The 5,119-nt window shown below is 35.7% G+C and overlaps 1 protein-coding gene across 5 annotated transcripts in view; it reads right to left on the bottom strand.

Annotated features, from left to right (window-relative positions):
* LOC108756760 (serine/threonine-protein phosphatase 2B catalytic subunit 2-like) overlaps window positions 1-5,119 on the bottom strand; it is a 165,382-nt gene that overhangs the window by 42,270 nt on the left and 117,993 nt on the right. The window lies entirely within an intron of this gene.

Raw genomic sequence — 5,119 nt, 5'->3', positions numbered from 1 at the left:
AATCGTTAACGATTAACCCTTCGTACTCCGATTTGTCCTGAAAAGAACGTACAACGTGCAAAAAAATCCTCTCGCGAAAATAGGTTTTTAAACCTTTAAATGGATAAGTGCGATGACTATAGCGCACCCCACCGAGAAAAAGCCGGTTTTGCTGAAGATGATAAAAATAATTATGTACGCTAAATAAAATTTCTGATTGAAAATGAGCAAACCAAAAGATTCTCATCATCAATCAGAGATCTGGTTCAATCAGACGTCAACTAAAATTTAATAGATTCAGTCAAAAAATTCTAATTTGTTAATTTTCAATCAAAATTTCAATTAATGCAATTAGATGCTTTTTTCCATTGTAACGTTCGATCTGATTGCTAAAACGTCAAAACTTTTTACAGCATTTTCGTCGTGCATCCTACATAATTATTTTGATGGTCCAATAAAATCATTTTCAGCTCTGTATTTAGCTAACTTTTTAGATACTTTAGTAAAATCTTTCTTTCATACACAAGTATATTTTTCTTTAAAAAAATATTGTTTTAGAAAAGGAAAATAAAAAGTATTGCTCAGATACTCAGAAGTCTTAGTAAGTTCATTATTTTTATTCCTATGTAGTCTATCTCGCAAAAGTATAATTAATGTGTAAATTTAATTGACTATACATTAGATTTCGGAGAAGCAATGGTAATTCAAACCCGTAAGTTAAATAATTTTGTTATTCTTAACTTCCCCCCGTGTACGTCAAAATGTAAATCAATTCATTTCTGCAGTTAGTTTCAAAGTAAACATCATATTAACGTATGCATCTAGCGAATAATAAATTAAATTTGAATCCAATTTAATAATAAGAATCTTATAATTCAAATTTAATACATTTTCTTCAATTAAATTGTTTAATTCTATTGAGTTTATTTGTTTATTGTTGTTACATATTACGTGTTAAATGATTACATTTATAATTATTAACTCTGTTCCATTCAAAATTAACAATATAAAATTAACAATATATAGAAGTAGCGACTATTTTCAGAAATAATTAGAAATAATTCAAATTGAATATAATTTGACACACATGAATCAACAGAGCAAAATTAAAATTCTTTTTAGGTGTTTTAAGCTCTTATCAGCTGCGTACCTTTAGTTAGCTGTCTATTTACTTAAAAATTAAATGAAATGTTGACGAGGCCACACACGTTTCGTGATCTTGTTTTAGGAGTTTAACAATTCGCAACGTTTATGCAAACATACGTCACGATCTAACGTTTTCGAAACTATAGATGCGTGCTACTCTAAAAATACGCTCATGATTTATTTACTGTTCTCGAGAAAGGTTAACGGACGAATATCTTGATATCCTCACAACACATACATTGCAATGAGTTTCTCGAGGCATGAGAGCTTTTCGAATCTCTCCCGCCTATGGGATGATGTCTCATGCGTGCGAGCCGCGATGAAAGATTCAGAACGATTATCCGGATAGCGAGAAGCGGAAAGGCGGTTAAAGTGCTGCCGAGAAACATTTCCAAGGTGCAGGGCGCGCACGGTCACGTTTTACGGGCTCTTGCTCGCAAAGGACTCACGATATCGTCCAACCGGGAATGTCGATTTCCATATCAAACGTCCTGAAACGCCAGCGATAAAACCGCTCGGAAATAAAATGCGGCACTCGAAATTCTGCCTGGTGACGGGCAGAAATCGTGAAACCGCGATTAGAACTTATATACCGATAATAAATTCTCGGGGGAAACTTTGCTCAACAGACAGATATTTATTACCATCTTTCGAGATGCTCTCGACCACGTTAGCAGTTGAACGATAATAATTTCATGATTCATTTTTTACCGTGAAGGGAAACTAAATTATCCTAAATGAAAGATTGCATTGAAAGAGCAATTTTGTTGAAGAATCTAAAAATTTGGCTGGATACAAACCAATAATTTTGTTGGATCATCAAAATAATTTTTCAGGAATTTTAGCATGATACATCCAGAGAAAAGGTTGCTTCGATTTAAAGAAATTTTCTTTGCTATACGGTTAAAGAAACAATTTCTTCGATTTGTGAAAAAATTTCTTTGATTTAAATATTATTTTTCAAAATCAAATGAAATTTATTTGATTCAAAGAATGTATGTTCAAATCCAAAAAATCATGGCTTGAACGTCATTTCTTGGATTTGAACATAATTTCTTTGAATCAAAGAAATTTCATTTGATTTTGAAAAATAATATTTAAATCAAAGAAATTTTTTCACAAATCGAAGAAATTGTTTCTTTAACCGTATAGCAAAGAAAATTTCTTTAAATCGAAGCAATCTTTTCTCTGGTTGTAAGTTCAATGCTGCAAAATGTTTTAATATATTGTAATTGTCGCCCTTAATTGTTTTGATGTACAACAAATTATTTTTCAGATCTGTATCTAGCTAAATCTTTAGATTCTTCAACAAAATTGCTCTATCAGTGTGAAGGACAGATCTTTCCCCACGCAATTTCGCAATCGGTTCCACATCCACGCAATATTCCACGTTATATTTCGCCCTCAATTCTGTCAAGCAACGAATCAGGCGCGTTTTTTACCGAGAATTTTTATTCCGAACATGTCACGTTCGAAATTACCAGAGTAGCCGGAGGAATTAATCTACGTCGCTTTTACAATGTCGCATCATTGTAATAGCACGTCGTTTCCCTTAATTATGCCGGAGACGCCGAGAATCGTAGGATCCGTCGATCGTTAAACGAGATCGCTGCGTTCTCTCGTTCGTATCTTCTGCCCCGTTTCGTTCTCTTTCATTCGAATTCGACCTATCTCTCGGACGTGTATCTTTACGAGGATAGTATCGCGAGTATAAAAGCGGAACGTCCCGAAACGAGATGAGATCTCAGGCAGCTTGCGCGTCGAGAAAACTCAACGGGATGCTGCCCGACGAACGAGCGAGATCCACGGGCTTCGATAATATGAAAATAGCGCGAATTTTTACGAGCGCGGCGAAATACGAAACTGCTCCATCGCTTCCCGTGTCGTCTCTCAGGCGTGTGTCGGGCGTGAAGCCGGGATGTCGATAGCCGGGAAATACGAGGTGTCACTCGGAAATTTCGATTGCCAACGTGATACGCGATACCGCGGAACGTGGAAAAGACGCGAGAAAGCTCTCGGAATGGACGGTACGCGCGTTAAGTTGGATAAGTCTTGGGGTCCGATACGAGAGTTCAAAAAATTCCAAGAGAGGCGAATCTATTTCTTGTTTATCGCCGCTTTGACGCGACGACAAGAAAAAGATTTTGCTGAAGTATCTAAGAATTTAGTTAAGGCATATATAATAAATCTGAAAATAATTTCGTTAAATCAAATATAATTATACAGGATGGCCATTAGGATCGTGTCTCAACTAAACGATTATCACTTCGCAACAAGTGGATCGAACGAAACAAATAAAACGTCATTTTGTAGAGGAAATTTGTCAATTTCATTTGAGCAGTTGTATAAGCTAGCTCATGAGTATTACCGTAAATGCACAAAATGGCGTTTCAATTTTGTTCAATCTACTCGTTACGAAATAGTAACCGTTTAGTTTAGATACAAACCTAATAATCACCCTGTACACTCAAACATGATGAGCATCCCACAAAAAGTTTTGACATTCATAATAACCGTATGCTGGAAGCTAATAAATAAAAATTTTTCAAAGTATTGCTTGTAATTTAACTAAAAAAAAAAAAAAATTGACAAGCAATGTTTTACAAAAATTTTATATTCCAACAATCAAGTTTCCAACAAAATTATGCTGATGGGTCAACAAAATTATTATTAGGTCTGTATCCTCCTGTGAAATTTTAGATCTTTCAGTAAAATCGTTCTTCCCATCTAATTATAACGATAAGGCATTATAACAAAAAAAGGAAGCATCTCGAAAGCGTAAGAGGGAAATAATTAGAACCGCCTTCGCCTCGAAACGCGTCCAGACGATCGCGCGTTTGCACACCCCGGCTATATTTAACGTGTCCTATTCTGTATACGAGCGGATACTCATTTTATCGTTTATCTGCGGAATCGAGAGACGCAGGCAAATACGATATCGCAGTCAATCGAAACGGCAAGACGAAAGGAGCCGTAGCCAGCGAGAGAGCCTAGCCCGCGGACGCGCGTGATCGGGACGCGTGTACCGCACGCACGCCCGTGTGTGCCGCACGCAATGCAGGAAGGTAAAAGGCGTAGGTGGATGGATCGATAGAGCAGGTGGCAGCACGTCGGTGCTCTCCCTGGTTTGCTTCCGGCGCGGCGGAGTGTCATTGGACTCTCTCTCTCTCTCTCTCAGCCGATCGAACGATTGGCCTCGGCATTCGATTGTGAGAAATAATAGCAAGACTAATTCATTCGGAGACGTGGGACAAGGAGTAACGCAATTATCAATGATCGACTCATTGAGATGCGACACCATCCTAGATGGTCTCTCGTGACTTGAATTCCCGACGGAAGTGCACGAAAAGAAGTTGTTGACATTACACGAAAAGAACAATTTTGATGAAGCATCTAAAAATTTAGCTATATGAAAAGAATGGTTTTGCTTAAAGTATTTAATGTAAAAATTTCGCTAAATACACAGATTTTAAGATAATTTTGTTTGGATCATCAAAATAATTATATAGGGCGCTTAAATTGATTGATAGAATATTAAAACTTTTTGCAGCATTATCATCGACACTTAAATATAATAATTGCTATCTACATAATTATTATTTTGATAATCTAATAAAATTAATTTCAGATCTACATTGTAAGAAAAAATTGGCTGAATATGGCATAGCAATTTTAATTAGTTGCAGTAGTCAATTTTTGATTGCGTTAGGTTATCGAAATCCTACACAGAGGTTAACGCAACTAAAAATTGGCTGTTGCAGCCAATTAAAAATGCTATGCCATATTTAGCCAATTTTACCATCTAATTTGCAGCAGCCATTCTTTTCTTTCAGTGTAATTACATTTTTTACTTCAGCAAAACCGTTCTTTCTATGTAAGTAACACAAAAAAAGAAGGAAAGTAATAACTATTACACATTAAGTAAAATAATGTTAATCAAATGTTCGATTTTAATATAACTAAAAATAATTTTACTTTTTTAAATATTTAATAA

This window comes from Trachymyrmex septentrionalis, unplaced genomic scaffold, assembly GCF_001594115.1.
Source record: "Trachymyrmex septentrionalis isolate Tsep2-gDNA-1 unplaced genomic scaffold, Tsep1.0 scaffold13, whole genome shotgun sequence".
Lineage (NCBI taxonomy): Eukaryota > Metazoa > Arthropoda > Insecta > Hymenoptera > Formicidae > Trachymyrmex > Trachymyrmex septentrionalis.
Note: the sequence above shows the minus strand (reverse complement) of the source record. Positions and strands in the feature narration are given on the sequence as shown.